Genomic DNA, 21585 nt, shown 5'->3' with positions numbered 1-21585 from the left:
TAAGTTCATGGAATGTTTGCAAACTAATATCATGCCCTAGGTAGGGCTAGGACAGCTGTTAATCAGCTCAGTGGTCTCGTAAAACTAATGTACACCTAACTTAACTAGGTTAGGTTAGAAGTGGTTAGGCTAGGCCTAGGTCAGAAATGTTCAAAGCACGCATTAAAACATACGAAAAATTTTAAAATAAAATTTTACCTACATTTGGGCACAATTATGAAATAAAAATTATCGCTGATCATTTCCCGAAAGGTAGCCGAGACCAAATGATAATTATATAACTCAAGGTTGCATAGCCTGGGCTATGCTGGCCTTAGGTGACCTAAGGCTGTACGTCCATGGAACAGGCTGGGTTACCTCCTACCATCTATACGTTATGATCTAAAATTCAACTTACCGTTGGAAATCTGGCTGCAGAACAGACTAGCCTATGTGTAAGTAAGCGATACTCACTCACGAAATTACGATCGACTATTTCCTTGCACACTCGACGTACAGCACTACAACGTCACATGCGCCAGTTACTAGAAATAGTACAACGTAATTTCCTATGTAACAGCTCCTCACTTCTTTCCCCATGGTTGTGCTTATTCATTTTTTCGATGGTCCCATATGATTTTGATAAATTCTTTCCAATTCTCAATTTCTTTCCCATACAGGTCTCTGAAAATAAACATATTGGCTATTAATTCGACTTTAACTTCTTCCTGCGGCTGCAACACGAAACTAGCTGGCCGATTCTATTGTATGCTGAGCAACAAAGTAAAAAAACCTTCTAGATTTTTATTTACTTCTGAAAATTATAAATTATTAGCTTCCTCTTCGTTCTCGTTTCATGTAAAGGAATGTGAGTAGATTTCGTGCGGGAAGGACGTGTCTGTGAAAAATGCCTGACTTGCGCGATGCTCAAAGTGAATACGAAGAGGAGGATGGAAAAAGAGAAAATAGATAATGTAGAAATTAAATCAAGTAAAGGGAAGATCAAAATATCATACGAACATTATCTCATAATTATCGGAGCAGCATGTAAAGATGGAACACTTAATAAACTACTGGAGAAGATGAGTCACCCCAAATCGAGAGACAGTCAGCAACCTGGGGACATTGCGGTGGGGAAGTTGATGATGAAGGAACTTGCTGTGAAATGTGTGGCGTATGGTTCCGCTATGAATAGGCCTATTCTGGTATCGAGGTCAGACACACGCGCTGGGCGAAGGCAGGCTTACGAGGTTTATTTCCTTCATGAGCTTGCATAATGAAAACAAACACGAAACAATCAAAGCAAGGAAAAAAGAAAAGATCCCACCGGGAAAAGAGCTCAACAGCAGTCAGGGCAGGGAGCGAGAAACACGTCCGCTTTGCACGATGGCCAAAAGCAAATCGCTATGTTTACATCCGGGCAGGCAAGACTCCTGCCTCCTGGACGGTAGTTAACTGCCTAACCACCTTGTTCAAAAGTTCAAAGGCCGATTCCAGCTTCGCTGAAAGTAATTCCTAATATAAAGGACCTCAGGTTTGTATATCGTGTCAGAACAACAATAGTGGAGCAGGTAACTACAAAAAAAAAAAAAAAAAAAAAAAAAAAATAGGGGAAATGTGCAAATGGTGATACAAGCATGAAACTTGGCTCAACTATTCTTCTTGTCCCTTGGTCTCATTATCAACCTCCAGCGCTCCAGCCACAAAATTTTACCATTTTCCAAGATGGCCGACAGGTTTTCAGAATGGCATCCTGTGGATATTTGAATATTGGTATTTAATTGATTAATCACATTCAAATCCCTAAGTCACTCCCAGTTTATATTAAAATATTAAAAACAAGCCTTTATATATGTAGATACATCATTTCTCTGCATAGAAATATCCAAGATGGCTGTCACTATATCAAAAATGTCCACCAAAATGCCAAAAATTGGTACTTAAGCTCACATATGAGGCTAAAGGTCAGGTAATACATGGATTTGGGGTAACTTCAACCTGATCAGTTCATTTTGTGTAGATTAGAAATCAATTAATCCCCACTTAATTAATTTTCATCCTCATTTAGAAAAAAATGGGTAATAAGCTTAGTGTAATAGTGTAGTGTCAGTGTACTACCAGAGCACACTGGTTGACACTATAGCTGTGAAACTCAGCATGGGGTTCAGTGCTAGCTAATGGCAGAGATTTGTTAGTAGTTTCCCAAATGCTGTTTAGCTAGCCCCACTTCAAAGTTAACAGCTGCACCTGAATTGACAGGATGTGCCAGCGCAGGAGAGACGAGCCAAGAAAGATGGGGCTTTAGTCTTCTAGATGGTGTATAGATCACACGGGAATTAAATAGCATTGGATGAATGACCGGGCTAGGGGTAGGATTATGACATATCTGAGCTTAGTTGTATCCCATATCTGAAAGTGCATATATGTTATATAGGTGGTAAAAGGGCAAACCCTCGGCCTATAGAACAAAAGCAATGGCAGGACAATCTTGGAAGTCAACATCTTTCCTGAAGGGAGATAGTACGACTAACTGGAAGCTTTGTTGACTGTGCCAAGAGGACACATGTGAAAGACTAGCTGATGCATCTGGTGGTGGCTATGTTACCCTTGCTACAAACATTCCTGAATTCTATAAGTTAAATGCAATGCCTATACCATTTCATCCCAAAAAGCTTGATGAAGGTGATGGAATTCTGCAGACCTTTGAAAATAACAAAGCAACATATGAATCATGCATGCTGAAGTTCAAAACAAAACTAGAAAGGAAAAGGAAGTCATTGTGTAAGACAAAAGAAGATGATGCCCCATCAGCAAAACTCACAAGTAGTAGCCAGAAGGCAGATGAAGAAGATGCGGAAGAATCTAAGACTGAGAAAGAAGGAATATGTTTTATTTGTGACCAGCCAGTGCCAATCAAAGATTTACGATTGGCCATGACATTACCTTTACATGAAAAGCTGCAATAATGTGCCACCAACCTACTAGATGAGAAACTTCTGGCCAAGCTTAGTGCTGGAGATATTGTTTCTCAGGAACATATGTATCACTCATCTTGTCTGACAGGTGTGTACAACAGGGAAGGGGCCTGGCTAAATTCCCAGAAAACTGGAGATGATTATGCAGTACAGACAAGAGGCATGTGCCCATGCTTTTGCTGAGCTTGAGATGTACATAAGAGACAAGCAGTTGACTACAGATGGGTGCTGCTATTTTACAATGGTAGAACTTTGTGATCTGTACAAACAAAGACTGGAACAGCTAATTGTTGATGCTTCCTTTGTGCACCAAACACGGTTGAAAGAACAGATACTTGCCCGCATCCCAGAACTGGAGGACTTTAAAAAGGGAAGAGAAATTTGGTTTGCCTACAAAAGGAAAATGGGAGAAGCCCTAGCCACGGCATATGACTACAATGATGCACTAATCGTAGCCAAAGCAGCTAAGATATTGAGGAAACAGATGCTTGAACATAAGATAGAATTTGATGGAACCTTAACAGCAGACACTAGAAGAGAATCTGTGCCACCAAGTTTGTTGGAATTTGTAAGTGTGCTACAAAATGGTGGCGATATAAAATCCCAACTTAAATATGGAACATCATCTACTGATCTAGCTTTAGCACAACTTTAGCACTTCAACTATCGAAAGAATCCAGCATCTTCAACATTCTCCAGACATTCCAAGTCAAGAGAACGTCCGTTTCTAATATATATTGGTCTCCTGGTCTTTGCAAAAACCAGGAAGTGTCAATTAATTGATACATTCCATCACCATGGAATCAGCATCAGTTATGATAGGGTTCTGGATTTGACTAAAGGGTTAGGAGAAGCAGCTGTAACAAGGACTGTGGAGGAAGTAGTAGTTTGTCCCACTACACTAAGAAAAGGGCTCTTTACAACTTGTGTTGTTGACAATCTGAACCATAATCCAAGTGCCACAACTGCACAAATATCCTTCCATGGGACAGCCATATCTTTGTTTCAGCATCGAGCACTGATGACACTGAGGATAGAAACTTGGCCCAAATCATTCAGAGTGGAACAGTCAAAAAAAGTACTTCTCTTCCTGAATATTACACAAATGTACCTCCTGCTCACTTTAAACACGAGAATCCCCTCCCTTCATCCAGTGGAAGTGCAGGACACCAATAGGTTGTGCTTTCAAAGCATCTTTCTCTTGAGTATGGATGGCTTGAGAGAGTCAGTCTGTCGGATAGGAGTGAAAATGCTGTGTCCATATCTTGGGCAGCACATCACACTTCTCAGAAGCGACAGGCCCCATTTGAAATAAGCTTGTCATCAATGTTGCCTCTTTTTCAAGAGGCAGCTCATTCAATTGCAATGATAAAACATGCCATGGATATTGCAAGAGCAACCACACAGTTTCTCAATCCTGGCCAAACCCCAGTTCTAGCAGTTGATCAGCCACTATTTGCAATTGCTAAGCAAATCCAATGGGATTGGCCATTGCAGTATGGTGATATGGTTATTATGTTTGGAGGGCTGCAAATAGAAATGGCAGCATTCAAAATTCTGGGTGATCTCTTGAAAGACAGTGGTTGGACTGGTGCTCTTGCAGAAGCAGAAATAGCTACTCCTGGAACAGCAGATTCGTTTTTCTGCTTCACATTTGAAGAAGACATGTCTAGCCCACAAGGTGACAGCTTGCAGTTTATATCAGCTGCGCAAAGCTAACTATATGGCATATATCCAGGAAGCAGAAGAAGGAATTGAGCTAAGCTGTGAAAGCTGGATCAGAAAACGAGAATCAGAGTGTCCCCAATTCTACTTCTGGAATCTTGTGCTTCAGCTAGAACTTCTAGTGTTTGTCATACCGAGAGTCTAATTTCCAACTCTACAAAGATGTGCTGCAGGAACTCATTCCTTTCTTCTTTGCCCTGGACCATGCACATTATGCCAGGTGGCTTTCAATTCATTTGAGAGACATGGAGGCTCTCCAAAATGACACATTTGATGAATTCACAAAGGGAAATTTCACTGTCCACAAAACCACTCGGCCTTTTTCCTCAATGGCTATAGACCAAGCACACGAGCAGAATAATGCTCATGTGAAAGGAGATGGGGGAGCCGTTGGCCTATTTGAAGATGAAGATGCTCTCAGAAGGTGGACAGTGGCTGGTCTTGAAGTAAGCCGCCTGATCGTTGAGTTTGAGACTAGAAGTGATGCTGATCCAAAATCTGAGGGTACGCATCATGATGAAACTGAAACTGTGCAGAAAAGGTTTCTTGAAATGGTTGAAAATCTGGCAAAAGTAATCAAAGAAATGCGTAACCCTTTTGAGGAAGATTCATTGGATCTGATTGTGCTAGACAGTCATGAAATTATGCACAGCAAAGTAAGTGAATCCTTGGGATCTATGAAGGGCCTTGAACAGACACAATTCACAAACTTTGTTGAGAGGCTCAAGACACCCAGCAAATTCTATGAGCCAGTACACAAGAACAAAATTCTCTTGTTCAGTCGCAAGATGTCTACTACAGAATCCAAGGGCAAACAGTCACTGCAAACCATAAAGGATGATTGTAATCTATTCTCACGCCTCTTCATATCATGCCAGAACAGACAGTGTGATTTAAATTAATTCTTTCAATATGAAAATCAAAATTGCCCACCATCAGGGCACCAAGTCACAGCTGCTGCCTCTACTAGAACAGTATGCATCAGACATCCCTGACAAAGAGCCTACCGCTGATGTTATCATAATGGATGGTGCAGCTCTTATAAATGCTCTGAGACCAACCAAGGGGTCTACATTTAAGTCTTATGCTAAAGAAGGCCTATCCAAGATTCAGAAGCACATACAGAAGTACAAGCAAACACACATTGGATTTGATGTGTATAGGACAGACAGTATGAAAGCGAAAACAAGACAACATAGAGGCACAGGAGTTCGCCGGAGAGTAATTAGCACAGCGAAAACTACTGGCAATTGGGCCAGCTTCCTCAGGAATGACCACAACAAAACTGAACTATTTGCATATTTGGCAGACACAATCATTTCATCTCAAGCAGATGATACATCATGCATAATTGTCACTAAAGGGGATGCTGCACTTTGTAGCAAAGCTGAACAAGACACTGCTGACCTACAAGGCTGCACTCACGAAGAGACAGATACTAGAGTCCTTTTACATGCTGCATATGCTGCAAAGCATGAAGATATCTCAAGTGCAATCATATGCAGTACAGACACTGACATTGTCATCATAGCAGTATCTAGCATAGAGAAAACGGGTTTGGACAAACTATGGATTAAATTTGGTAAAGACCCCTTTCCTTTTTCCATGCATTTACCGGGTGTGACACGGTGTCTGCCTTTCATGGAAAGGGGAAGAAGTCTGCATGGCAAACATGGACTGTGTTTCAGCGTGCCATACCCACCTTCACCAAACTAAGTTCAACACCAGCCGCTGTAGAAGATGAAGACCTGCAAATTATTGAAGAGTTCATGGTGCTAATGTACGACAAAAGCAGTTCGTATAAAAATGTAAATGAGCCTAGTCTTGATCTCTTTGCAAGAAAGCAAAGAGCTTATGATTGCATTCCCCCTACAAGGGCTGCTCTTAGAGAGCATTGCAAGAGAGCTGCCCTTCAAGCAGGGCACATTTGGTGCCAGTCTTTAGTATGTCATCCAGTTTTGCCCAGTCCAAGACACTGGGGATGACAACAGATTGATGGCACCTGGTTTCCGTTTTAGACAGACTTGCCAACAGTAGCAAAATCTTGCCAAGAAGTGAATAAGTGTGGCTGCAAAAAACGAATGCCATGGCAGGCGCAAGTGCTACACATCTGGACTTAACTACACAGCTCTCTGCAGCTGCACTTGCTGAAACTAACTGATACACAAAACATATTGGTTTCTCTCAAGAGATACATACTTTTTTATCTTTGGCGGTCATTTTGGAAATATGGTGTTCATATGGTGGCCATATTGGAAAGATGAGTTCACTTTATCTCTTCATGACAGTAAGAATGCCAAAATACAAATTCTCAATCATTATATGGACAGTATGCAACTTATAGACTTATGAAATGAAAATATTTGAAATATAAAGCAAATTTGCCGCCATTTTGGAAAAGTGTCAGCCATCTTGGAAATAGCCAAACATTGAGGTGGCCGGAGGTTGATTTTGATTTATGGGGATAATAAGAGTTCTCATGCCAAATCTGTTAATTGTATCAACATTTGCACTTTTTCCCATTATCCCGCTCCACTACAAGGTTGTTCAGTATGCCAACGATGAAACATTTGTGGGTGTGCAAAGTCTCCACTTATGAGAAATGAAGCTGCCCTCAGCCTCAATAAGGACATGGACCGGATCAGTCAATGGTGTAGTTGGTGGGGTATGAGGCTGAACTCCGGTAAAATGATAAAATTATTGATTTGCAGATCTCGCACAGATATTCTACCTCATCCTCCCCTTCAGGTGGATGGGACTTTGCTGAATGCGTCTGGAGCTTTAACTATTCTAGGTGTGTAACTTTTGAGTCAAATCTTACTTTTGAGAAACATCTAATACTGTCAAGTTTCAGTTAATTCTGCACGAAAGGTAGGTATTGTTTGTAAAGCCTCATATATTTATAACAATGATAAAATCAAAGCAACCTGTTTTTGGTCATTTGTGCTTCCTTTACTGGAATCCTGTTCTCTGCTGTGGCTGTCTGCTTCTGCCAGAGGTTTATCTCTTTTAGACAGAGTGGTTCGTGGTGGTAGATTTCAGTTTTCTAATATTAGCAGTTATGACTTGGACCATCGATGGCTGGCCTCTTGTTTGCCACTTTTTCATAAGTTGTAATTTAATAAAGAACTTTAATTTTCACAATTGATCCCAGATCCCCTTTTCCTGCCGAGCAACCAGATCAGTCCAATATGCAGTAAATATGCCTCGCTGTCGGACCTCCCAGTTCTGGAGGCCCTTTATTCCTCACACTGCTTGACTGTGGAACAATCTCCCTGAGGATGTCGTGCAATTGGAACTTTAAAAGTTCAAGCAAAGATGCAATGCATTACAACCCTAATGCTATTCTCCTTGGATTTTAATATATTTTATCTACTTATTAATTTATTTCTTCTTTTTAATAAGAGAGATCTCTTCTTTCTGTATTTCCCTTTAACTTCTCTTACTTCCTAATGACCACCATATTCTTTGGAAGCTTGAATTTCAAGTCAATGGCCCCTGTGGGCTTGGACCATATGAACAGAGTTCATGTGAATAATAATAATAATAATAATAATAATAATAATAATAATAATAATAATAATAATAATAATAATAACAAATCATGATGCCAATAACCTTTCATTTCCTCAAAGCAGTATTACTACCCAAAGCATCACATCTGACCCATGATGTTTTGCAATTAGAGCCTCAAAAGTTCAAGCGAAGATGCAATACAATATTACACTAAAACATTTCACCTTGTATTTTAATAATTTATTTATTTTTTTAACTATTTATCAATTAATTAATTTATCCTTTTATACTTCCTAATAACTGATATCTTCTTTCCGTATTTCCTAAATTATCTTCCGTAACTTCTATCAAATGAACACCATATTCTTTGCAATCTAGAACTTCAATCAATGGCCCTTATACGCTTGTGCTATATGAGCAGGGGTTTATTTTCAGAATAATAATAATAATAATAATAATAATAATAATAATAATAATAATAATAATTCTCTGACCCAACCTAAGAACAGAGTCCTACCATCCTCCTCTCATTTTGTATTTTATTAAGCTAATCATACCAGTACTGGCATAGAAATGTGAGTTTCATGGTTGCTAATCCAGACAACAAGCTGTGAGGTTAATATACAAAGATCATGCCTATATATTTACTATATTACTAACAAGATTACAATAAACATTTGAATCTGATATTCTGGAACGACGCAAATGTTGTATACAAGAAGTAAAACAAACTGCTATGCAGTGGGAATAGGATGTTTATGTGTAAATACTTTATTTTTACTTATAAACATTCAAAATTTCTTTAGAAGCAGTGAGCTTTCATGACCACAGACCCTTCGTGAAATTTACTAAAACTTGTTTAGTCCTTACATATGATACTGCTATTCACTACTTGGCAGGAGAAAATTTGGTCAAAATCAGTGGAAAATGTAAACAAGTTATGACTCAGAATAGGAGCTGTCTGAAGGCTCAGAGATTGTGAATACTGGGGAGGGGGGGGGGGCTGGGTTCTTCCCTAGTCTACGAAAGGTTAGGTAGGGTAAGATGCATAAAATGGGTTAGGTTTGTTCTTATAGGCTAGTGTGTAGTTAACGTCAAAGGCCGTTCGGACAAATCTTGTGGAAGAACTGGGTGGTCTTTATAAAGTCCACAAAATTCCATTTTCATTTGTGCCATGCCAGTAAGTTACATCTTCCTTTAGAACATGCTTTGCCAGAATGTTAGGGGTAAATACTCATCACAGTTGGGCAAAGTGCCTGCCCTAAAATCTGTACTGTCATACGAATGACATATCAAGTATATGTCAAGAATGTTAAGATGGAACACAAGTTATCTTGCTTCTATGTAATTAGCCCACCCAAAAGGCTCCTCCATTACACCTTACCCTGAACCAAAAATACTGCTTCCTTTGCCCAAACAGGCGCCGTCTTCACTAGCCTATCATAACTGACCTATTGAATGACACACGGAAATATAATCAAAACTACTACCGACTAGGCTGACCTATTGGTGGTAGCCTACGGTAAACTCTTGAATGGTGCCAGGACCAACACTATAACTTAAGCCTCCCTCGTTTCAGTAACTAATCCCGTATTAATGCAATAACAGATTGCACTTAGGATGCGCCATCTTACCATGCTATTTGGCCTACTTTTCATCGACATAAATAACGAGGACTGCGGATAGCAATTACTACAGTTCATACGATTATAGCGATTAGACGACGTAACACACTTGCCAATTCTTTAATTTTTTAAGATTAAATTTTAATATACGCTGATGCGCAGAGTGTACAATGAAGAAAGGCTACAGAAGAACGTTTATGTTGAATGTAGTTTCAAGTTTCTCCCTTAAATACTTCACAAATGTAACCCACAACAAATATGCATTCCCTGACTTACAGCGTATTGGCAATGCTGCAGGATACAGGTAAACAATATTACGTTTTAGTAATAATTCGTACAATGTAAGCGAAATAAATGTAATTATTTTGCATCGAAATACGATATTAATGCTTCTGTAGTATAAAATTACCACAAATAAATAAAAATATCATAATGACAAAAATAAACGCACAATAAACAGCTAAATAATTTCAAGTTCCCAGATATCCCAAAAAGCAATACAACTTACCAGTAACCATTGGTTCTCCGTGAAACTGAGAGCAAATTTGTGAGCAACATATTTTTTCAGTATGCAAAATTTATGGAAATATATATTTTATATATTGATTTAAATACACTGTAATTTATATACACAGAGAAGCCACAAACGCACACATACACACGCATTAAAGATAAACGAAAATTTGATTAAAAGACTTTGTGTGGCTTTCTCAACTTTCCCACTAGCCCCTGGAAAAAAAAAAAAGATAAAACAAGAAATTTTACGGCCATGCACATAATCTACTGTTGATTTTGCCACATTCCAGCTATCAAAATATCTTGTTGATATTCTTAATCCATAGGCTATTACCATTTGAGATTGTAACATGAGGTTAGCAAACGAAAAAGTAACAACTTTCCTTGAGAGATTAAAATGTGAACTGTTGCCATCGATCAGACTTCCTATGAAGATACAAAATGACTGTAGCCTACCTTTTTTGAACTGCCTTACGCACCCATCAATATTACAACATATTTATTTGTGTTCTGCCCCTAGCAACATCGCAGAGAAATAAATATCTAAATCCATGCCGTTAATGACATCACGTATATGTAACCCTGAACATATTGAAAATGAAATAGGTGTAATTAAGAAAAGATAAAGGCAAAAAATTAAAATGCAATTGTATTAGACTATGCAAAAAAAAAAAAATTAATAACAACAGATAAATATCACAAAATCGTCCTTTTCTGCCACATCGTATCTCTGAAAGATATTCCCCAGATATTTAAAAACTATCGTTAATGTGGAATTAACAAATACTTATGCAATGAAAAAATGTAATTAAAAAGAACTCTCTTGACAATATCACATTACACACATATCAAATCCCATTCAATTCATGTGACAAATTTTATATTGTTCAAACTGGAAAATTATGGGAAAAGAGAACGGGAAACAAAAAATGTATATAATATCTTCGTTTATATCATAGATAAAAATCACGCTCTTAATTGGACATACATTATACAATTGGATCATTTAAAATTGTCTGGAGGAGAGAGATATCAGAGTCTAGTTGAGATGTATATATTGATTGCTACAACTTGAGAAGTGTAGATTATTTAGTCTAAATGGCATCAAAACGATATGCCTGGCTCTCTTCATTAAGAAATAATCCTTCGGAAAACAAGATTTGTAAGTAGAACAACCGATATCCGCCAGAAACGCCTACTGTATAGCAGTCCAGCTGGAATGTCATAATTTGACGAAAGCGGTCACTATACCGTTCTATTTTGTTTCCTACTTCGGGCAAGTGAAATATTTTGGAACAACTCCAGTTATCCTTTGTTAGTACTTCAGGTACCCTGCTTTTTAAAACTACTTCTAATGAGGCGTATCTCCCATAGACTCGAAATATATATACACACACACACGAGTATATTGTACGCCTAATACATCTAAAATATTCTTTCAAAATAAACCAAAGAAAATTTCGAGTCTACGGGAGATACGCCTCATTAGAAGTAGTTTTAAAAAGCAGGGTACCTGAAGTACTAACTAAGGATAACTGGAGTTGTTCCAAAATATTTCACTTTCTCTGGATACCAAGATATAACTGGGATTCAGAATTTTGACATATATCTTGACTCGCTTAAGGTGAATTATTGTCAGATTTATGTAGTGAAATAAGTGAAAGGTACACACCATCTGAATACTATTGCCGTAAAAAGTTTGTAAAGGGAATCCATTTTTGGATTTGCTTATCTCATTTCTTTATCTACTCTGAAACCGTCTCTCTATTCTCATTTCCTATGAGCACCATCGACACAACTCATTTCCACAGGGGATGAATATGAGGGATTGAAACTTGACATTCCCCTCATTTTCCCCTTCCTAGCGAGAGAGAGAGAGAGAGAGAGAGAGAGAGAGAGAGAGAGAGAGAGAGAGAGAGAGAGAGAGAGAGAGAGAGGAGGGTCGTCCAAATCTGATCATTATCCGGAGGAAAAATTCCTGTGAGTAATTAGGAATCTGGAAGTCATTACGAGAGGGGACGGAGAGGCGGAATATGTTCGATATAGGATGTAGGTCATGGAGTATCGGAGGGGAGACCAGCGAGGGAAGGGTGTGTTAAGGAAATAGATTACGGTATTAGCGGCGGAAAGACCTCCTTCAGAAGGTGACGAAAGGAGTAAGGAAGGATGGGCTATTAGCTCTCTCATTGCCACGTTAACGCTTGTTGAGCAGTCCCTTCCCTAATGGGTTGAGAGTCACAACTATTTGAGTAAATCATTCCCTGTAGCATTCTGCTTTTTACCAATCATGGATTTCCTGTAGTAGATAAATTGTCTTTCTCACTAGATAAGTCCGTGATGAGGCAAGATTGACGAAAAGGGTTAATGTAATGTAATGTATGACCGAAAAAATTTTAAAAATAAATAAGTAAGCGAAATGGAAATAAATTAAAGAAAAAGGATAAACGATAATGTGCAAACTGGAAAGTGAAAAGAAATATAAATTTTGTTGCCTTAAAAAACATAAAAAGACAGAGAACAAAACAAAACAAAAGAGACAATAATCGTAGGTAATATTTATGTTGGTGGGACGCGCCCACAAAAATGGAGGTTCAAAAGCGAAGCATGTGATTCTTGGTTCTTCCTGCATGTAAGGACTAATTTAAACAAATAAGATTCTGCATTATAAATAAATATTAAACTAAAGTTGATAATTAACAAATTGTTTTAGAATAATAGCGAAATGCTAGAAATGGGTTGCATCATTACCAGGTTTTGAATTCTATAGTTAAAATTAGAGTTGATAGATGAAGTGCATACTGAATGCTCTTTGCTAAGACAATCTTAGTCTGAGAACTGATGTATATATCACCTTTTATTACAGGCAAAACTATACTCTTCTTCTCATGGTAAATCAATTCCTACTCACCCAGCAGGGACTCCACGACTGAACAAAGAATGAGATAAAGCACATAATTTATTGTGGAAGTTTACCTATTAAAATCTAACTGTTGTAGATTAAGATATATGAAAATCGTTGAAGGCAGGTGAGCGTATCACATGCGAAAATAGATTTTCCTGAACAGCCTTACCTCCAAGATCAGACGGGAGGGGATTCTGAATAAAGGGATGATGACGTAAGTGTCCATCCAATCAACATGCTGATTAGAGATTAATTGGCTGTAAAAGACTGACTTGATTTCTGCACTCCAGTCCTATGATTTTAAATGCTGGAGACGTAGCGATTCCCACGTGTCTTAATGTCTCAGGATCATTTTTATTTATTTATTCATTAATTGTTGGTTTATCGGAGGCAATTAAAATGTATGAATAAGAGCGAAAGTTTTCAAGCACGTCTCATCAGAGGATGGTATAATACGAGAGGTTTTGTGTTGTCAGTGATGCATGTATTCCCCTTTATCTGAAAAAAATTACTGCGTAAACAAAATTCACAAAGCTATTTACTAATGAGAGAGAGAGAGAGAGAGAGAGAGAGAGAGAGAGAGAGAGAGAGAGAGAGAGAGAGAGAGAGAGAGAGGAAGGGTGGTTTTGTTACATTGCTTTAGTCCTATAAAAGAAAAGAAAGCTCTGTATTAAATTAGACTTTTCATTCAGAGGCAGACTATTGACCATATGTGCTGTTACCGCTGTTTCATTCTTTTGATTTTAGAAGTATTGTCCATTATTAGTTATTGATAAATTCCTTGGTTTTCAGGGGTATTTAACTGTTACAGAGCCAGTGTAAACAAAAAAGGTATTCATAAGGAAGATTTACATCGGTGTCTTATCAGTAGACACAAAATATTTTTTCTTTTCCAGTGATCTTTCCTTAGTTTTTGTTATGGTATTCAAGGAAAATACCTGCCGAGTTTTCATGATATCTGCTGAAACAATGACTTTTCAGCATGCTTAGAGAATTCTATTCGTAACTGGAAAATGAAGTCTTTTATCATCACTGAATCGCTTGTCCTTTGTGTGTTAAGTCAGAATCCACTTGGCCTACCTTCATCAGTCTTTTCAAAACTCCATATTAACATATCCCTGAAAAACTGAGAACGAAATGATTTTTCCTTCCCTCTTCAGTGGATCATTCATGTCGTGAGACCGCTGACGTCTGGAATTCAGATTATCATGAAAGACAGAAACCGGCAGCTGTTCCAGGAATTTTTCAAGACATTTGATTAGATGAAGAGGGGCAGTCAACATCGATGTCTATGAATACCTTATGCGATGAAAGTGCCTCCACTTAATATTACGGAATAATACTTTCTGCTTTTGAAATTTTCTTATTTTTTTAATTCATGAATATATTTTTACTGTTTAGGTTTAGACGGATTGGAGAGCAAGGGCAGGGCAGGAAAAGCTAGGAAACAGTGGTGCAAGTTTGCGAGATGTGAAGATTGGTCATGGACGTGTGTGAAGTGGCTAATGTCAGCAGCTGATAAAGCAATAGTTGGTAATAGTTAAGAAGAGTTGCCCAAGCTCTTGAATTAGCCTGATAGTGTCTGGCGAAGAGAAAGACGAAACTGAATGTAAGCAACTGGATAAATCTGAGGGAAAGTACAAGTTAGCCAGGTGGAACTATGAAAGTTAATACTGACTGACATTTTGAATCTTGTTTTGATGATATCAAGATATTATCATTGCAGAATGTAATATCACCATTAGGATTTCAGAGTAGGTGGCATACTTTGGCAGTTAATATACCCTGTTGAAGGAAAAGCACTGTGTATCCAAAGTATTCAAAGGTGCAACTTAGGGAAGAACACATAAATCTTGGCAAAAATTGAAGTATTTTGCAATTACATCATATGTATAAATGATCAAATACTCGGTGTTGCCTTGCACTTCCTTATTTAAGACTTCATGATGAATACAAAGTATTCATTACAGGTAGGCTACTTGTTTTACACATAAATAATAAATATATGGAAACACTGAGTTTAATAAGGCAGAATAGGCAATGATATTAATAGAGACTCGGTGAAAAATCTGCAAAGTGTAAAAATGGTAAGAAAAGTGTAAAAATGGTAAGAAAATGTTACTTCTCGACGTATAAACAAAACCCATCTAAATAACTCAAAGTTTCCAATGACGAAGTAGAAGTAAATGCAAAATTAATGTTGAATAGTCCTGTCAGGTAAAGCTGCAATAAATGTTGGGGCGATATATGGGAATAATGGGAATATTTTGGCGCTTTTGATTTATGTTTTGTGGATCTTGTAATGAAAAAAGGGGTTGGAGATGACATGTTATTTTAGATTAGAGGAGCAGAAACTCGACAGATTTAGGATACACAGATAATGCCATTTTAATCAACCAAACACTATATTTACAAGGCTTGCGTAACAGGTAACTCTAAGAGGAACAGGTGAAGACAGGTATACGCAAACCGATGATATTACTAGATGAAGACAGGAATAATGAAGATGAAACTTCCAAATGTTTAGGAACAATGCTATCCAATACAGGGTATCTTTCGCTGGAATTAAACGAATGACTAAAACGTTAAATTAACCAATGGGCAGGCTGAGTAATTTTCGGAAACCAGAGGTAGAAATTTTATACGAAAGTGAGACTATACACTAGTCTAGCATAAATTGTAATGCTGTACGGACATTGATCATGGTGTGACAATGAGAATGATGCTGAAGCATAATATAATTTGCTATGTAATGTAAAATTCTTTAATGAAATTAACAACAAACAGAGCTAGAAGCAAGAGTACCTGCATATATAATATTGGTATTAATCAAACAAACGAAATCGAGTGTAACTTTCAAATCTGTGACAGCACGAAAGAAAAATGCTGTCATTCACCGGTCAGTATGAAAACCCTGAAAGAAACTGCTCGTACACTAACACAGTCTGTCGAAAGATGAGACTTGCAGTGCTTACACATCATGACATTCAAACGTCAATCAAAACAAACCTTTTCTTTCAAATCTCTCCCTCCGCCCTCCTTTCTCACACAAGCCTAAAAAAAACATTTATAACATTAACAACCTTACTAAAGAATCATTCTCTTTGGAGTGGCAAGATACCGATGAAATAAACAGAACCCTAGATTTTTTTGAAAAAAGGACACGCTCATAGATTCAAGTTATTAACGATTGCTGGACCATCACCATAAACAATAACGAAGACTAAAATCGATTGCACATTAATTCTGATATCAAAGGAGCCTTCGCTAAATCCCCGAGACTTCCACATTAATCACACGGTTATCGTGATCTTGAGAAGCATTTTTACTTTCAGCTTCATGAGGGGATGGAAGGTAGTGAAAGAAAAGATATATTGAGCCAACATGCGGGGTTCAGTAAAGATGGTTAAAATAGGTGAAACGTTTCAGTGATTCTTGATATCGGATGTAAATATTATCAAGAAATAGTAGGTGCTAGTGGAAATTCGAAACAAATCGTAATTACTCGCCTATGTTGCGAAGAGTGACAAAAACAAGAGTAAATGGAAACAAGGGAAAGGAAGTAAAGAAAGGTAATTTTGAGGATAAAGGAAAGGACACAGGGAGTGTTAGGGAGTGTACGTTAATTAGAAATGTAAAATGATGGAAAAAATAAACTGAATGTGATGCAACTCATAGAATGTCATCTTGGAAAAGGGAATGAATTCTGACAAAGAGGGAAGAATATCTAAGAAGACAAAATCTAGTATTAACGATTATGAAAAGGCTGGGGAGCCAGTTCTTACTTGTGAAAATGACTTTGCACTGTTTTAAAGAACAGAAGCTATAACATGAGTTATATGAGGAATCCCTAAAACAATATCATAGGTTGAGGATGTTGGTCTGAAAGGCAGAAAAATATATAGAAAATAGATTTTCACAGAGGATGAGGGACAAAGAGGTGGACAATAACGTGAAATTTGTGACAGAAAAAGAGTACAAAATCAGCAAAATCAAAATTGAAAAATCTTTCATAAAATTTGAACTTGAAATTATTCCTTATTGTACGAAAATGAATAAGAAATAGATAGATAAATAAATTAATAAATATACAATCAAATGAACTAATAAATAGATAGAAAAACAAATTAGCAAATAAATAAATAAAAATAAATAAATAGGTGAATAAGTGACCTTTTGTGAGTGTTCCGTAAACTTTTTCATTAGAACATTGCTCTTGTTACGTACTTGAAGCAACTTTTCTTACCACACACGAATTTCCATTCCCATACCCTTAAAATATTGATTGTTTTAAACAAGGTATTATTTATGGAGCAGACTTTGAATGTTTGAGACTGAATGTATAGCAAACGTATTCATTTTGCAAATTCTGCTTATTTAATTTAATTTAAAAAATCCCATTCGCCTACTTTTGCCAAGATAATGGTTCGCACAAAATATTGAAGTACATGTCGTCATTCGTTTGTTTTAAATTGCAACTGAATTTGAATACCGATTTTCATGATAAGCATTAAAACTTGATCACTCGGAAAGGGATAACGACGAATTAATTCAGGTAGTCCCAAAACACATTTTAGCTCCCAGTATGTTTTATTTTAAGTTGCTTGCAATTAATCCACTCGGTTTATTTGTTTTCATCTTGTTCTGCTTCTTCCTAGACTGATAAGTATTTTTTCACCATACGCACTTTTCAATGATTATTATATTGTAGTTCAGATGTGACAGGGTCGTCGAGGGCGTCAGCACTGGCATGGAGAGTACTGGAGTGTTGTCCAATAGAGTAATTGATTATCGGCTGCAAATCTCAGACTTGCTATAGACTAGAAGTACCTCACGGCTTTGAACAACAAGGGAGCGTTCTGTGGGCTCTCGGCCAAGCAGTGACTATTTATAATACTAGCTGTTTATTTACTAGAAGTGCTAATTGCCAGAACTTTTAGAAAGTTACAATGGATGGTAGCCTCTGGATAAGACATTATGGATAATAGGCAGATATCTGCAGAAGGCAGAAGTGGCAGACAGGTATGAGAAGAATGTCTTTAAGATGACTGTTTGGTTGATAATGCACATAGCAGCACATGGAAGACAGGGTTAAAGTGGAATTCCCCTTAGCCTATAAATAATAACAGGGCCATCATGAACAATCCAAGGGAGAGACGTTGGTTTCTGGTGAAGTAATGCATGTCACTCAATTCACATTTTCCAGTGTCTCCAACTCTTCCAGGGATTGAGTGGTTTAGAACTTTTCAAAACTAAAAAGCCATTTGAGAGAAGTAATTACTGGCTTTCTTGATAAAAATGCAAAATAACTTTTGTAACTGAAAATTATGAAATGAATAACCGATCTTGTTCTTGCCACCGATTCTTGTTAAACCAAGTATCACTTGGGTAAAAACCAGTAAATTAAACTGTCTTCCGTATTCTATAAAAATGTAGTTTTAAATACGATTACAAGAGGGCTATCCTTATATGGAAAATAATGTGGTTTACCTCATTTATAGGCAATTACTTTCTGCACATATTCTGCAAGGTACAAGGTGATAATAATCTCAGTAAGGGTTCCTTTGAAGTTCAGATATAACGCAGAGCACACGAAACACTCAGGAAATGGCACAGAGAGGATATGAGAGGGTAGCTGTAAATGATATCAGATATCAGCTCCAGTCATTGGCAAATGGCAAGGACGTGCTTCTAGGGACTGAACAACATCGGTGTATTCTGTAACTGCTTGAACAAGTCTTGAACCTGGCTGCTCCTTCATAACATTTCTTTGGTAGAGGAACCTTTTAAAGAAGACGTTGGGTTTGAATTTACTTGGTTTATTCAGAGCTACAGAGGTAATGCATGAAAAAAGTACAAGACATTTTCAACTGGTGATGAATTATCAACTCTAGGTAATGCTTCTCAAAAGTATCTGATCATGTGTGAAAGTCTTATTAGTAATACATGATGGCATTTGGCTCGAACCACTATAAGTAGATAATGTTTAAAATGTTAGTTTAAATTCCAGAAACTTGTTTATGAAAGCAGCAAGTTCCCATAAGAAGGATAGCCATTCCTAAATTTAAAACTCTGTGGGGTCTCAAATTTCTAAATCTCTGGAATGGAAAGAGTCGGGTTAAACCATCAATATACTCATTTGTTCGAGTTATTCCCTAATCATGCTCCAGAGTAGGAATCATGGAAAATGAAGCTAACAGACTAAGATTTACCTTCATCCAAGGAAACGATACACAAAATTTTATCGAATAATTATTTGAGCCATTCATATCTAATGCAGAAGTAAATAACATTAGCATTAAAACAATTTTCAAACATCTAAACGAAAAGCTTTTCCACACGCATAGCGCAAGGTTTAATCTGATACTTATAATTTATCACTATCATCGTTAACTTTTCTGTTCCAGCATGGTCAATAGATCTTTTGAAAGAATGCGTGTGTTGCAAGGACATAAATCGTCTGCGGAATTATGGCTTTCTTTGTATTCTGCTAGTGTGCTCTGTCCAGCGAAAGCCCTGGTAGCGAAAATGAATATTTACGAGTCACAATACCTTTTCGCATTTGAACACCACGTTAACGCTGATGATACGTTAGCTTTTCGAGGAACTACGGCTGAATTATGGCTTCAGGGAAACAATACTTCAGCTTAGGTAGATTTTTCAGTAAGTCTTCTTATAGTTTGGCTTTCTACATTTCATTCAACGTGTTCTTTAACCAAATCTTTACGTTTTGGGAACCACTGAGCTGTCATGACAACCTTCATCCACAAGTCGTTATAACACCGTGAACACTGTTTTGATTTTGCCTTTTCCGGGAAATATCCGAGAAATCTATCACACTTTATAGTTTAAAAAAAAAAAAAAAAAAAAGCAAAACAGATAAATGCTCATCATGATGCAATGAAAAAAGAAAAGGATTGACTTAGCCATCAACAAAACAAGAGGATATGTCATTTTCACTTTTCGTCGTCTGCCTTCTTTTCATTTTTCCTTTGCCATGTTCATGGTAACATTCTCTCTCTCTCTCTCTCTCTCTCTCTCTCTCTCTCTCTCTCTCTCTCTCTCTCTCTCTCTCTCTCTCTCTCTCTCTCAGTACAGTAAATGAATCTATTCCATCCCAGGAAGGGTAAGTTCAGCAAAGGATAATGACCAGACAGAAATTGTTCATTTGCAACAAAATTATGATGATACCTTCAAATGAAGTAACCTTCTGTCGGGTTCAGGAGAAAACGACGGAATATTACCGGTTAGCAAATTAGAAGAAAATCGACTGTCGACAATGGGTGCTAACGCTAATCTCTAATGGTTGTTGGGGAAATAATTTGAGATGGGAAATTTTTGAAGCATATATGAAAGAATTGCTCATTGATGCATTGCGTATTATATAAATAATATGGAATCTCTCCTAGATAGTGACCTCAAGGGTTTTCTGGGTCGTTATCTAGGACTAATATTTACGGGGGGTCATTATCTTTATGATATTTACTGTCTTTTGTTTATGTTTTTACGGTAATCCCCAACGGACTTGTACTAAACACGCCGCAAAGGTGGATACGTACCGGGTTAAAACCCTTGGCAGTCACTATCTGGGAAAGATATATATATATATATATATATATATATATATATATATATATATATATATATATATATATATATATATATATATATATATATATATATATATATATATATATATATTAAAATGTGCATATCCATAGCGACAACAATAGGAAACTCATACGACTGAAAATAAAACGAAGTAAATATTAATAACACCGAGTTCGGAATTTTCGAGCAAATTCACTCTTATTATCCGTGCGTACTAGTCGAAAAGAATTAGACATATGGTGTATATCGAGCATTCGTAATTTTGGAAACACGGAAGTGTGTGTTCGATTAAAAAAAACAAACTTGATGATTACTCTAATTATAATTGAATATGACTCACGCAAGAATAATATACAACCTTTATTGTATTCTTTAATGTAATGATAACTGAAATATATTTCTGTTAGCAGAAAAAACACGAAGTATATTGCTTTAAATTTTTTTGATACTCGTAGGTTATTTCAGTTATATTATGTTCCACGAAGAAGAAATCACATCGTTAAAGGGTATTACTATAAAAGAACAATGAAGAATCTTCCAAATAATGAGCCGTGATATGTAGGTATAGATGACATTTGATTGAGTTAAAAATGTGTTTTATAAGTCCAGCTTTCTTGGCATTAGCTGGTCCGGTGGTATAGTGGTTAGTGTCGTGGCATGCCACTCAGATGTCGCGGCTTTGCGTCCCCCCAAGGGCTACGAAAAATCACTGGCTCTGTATCATGGTCAGTTACTG

General features: G+C 37.2%; 1 protein-coding gene across 12 annotated transcripts in view; it reads right to left on the bottom strand.

Annotated features, from left to right (window-relative positions):
* Positions 1 to 21585, bottom strand: part of LOC136843290 (zinc finger CCHC domain-containing protein 7-like) — a 111445-nt gene that overhangs the window by 24274 nt on the left and 65586 nt on the right. For 3 of the 12 annotated variants that reach the window (XM_067111483.1, XM_067111480.1, XM_067111478.1), the window contains exons 1-2: positions 1000 to 1377; positions 398 to 663 (exon numbers count right to left, since the gene is read on the bottom strand). The exons of 1 other annotated variant lie outside the window; for it this stretch is intronic. The gene's annotated coding sequence lies outside the window, so the exon portion shown is untranslated. Of the gene's footprint in view, positions 1 to 397; positions 664 to 791; positions 1378 to 21585 lie in introns of those variants that run through there. 8 more of the 12 variants (XM_067111487.1, XM_067111486.1, XM_067111482.1 and 5 more) reach the window with 8 other exon arrangements.

This window comes from Macrobrachium rosenbergii, chromosome 11 (genome assembly GCF_040412425.1).
Source record: "Macrobrachium rosenbergii isolate ZJJX-2024 chromosome 11, ASM4041242v1, whole genome shotgun sequence".
NCBI lineage: Eukaryota > Metazoa > Arthropoda > Malacostraca > Decapoda > Palaemonidae > Macrobrachium > Macrobrachium rosenbergii.
The sequence above is the reverse complement of the archived record's forward strand: the minus strand, read 5'-3'. Positions and strand labels throughout refer to the sequence as shown.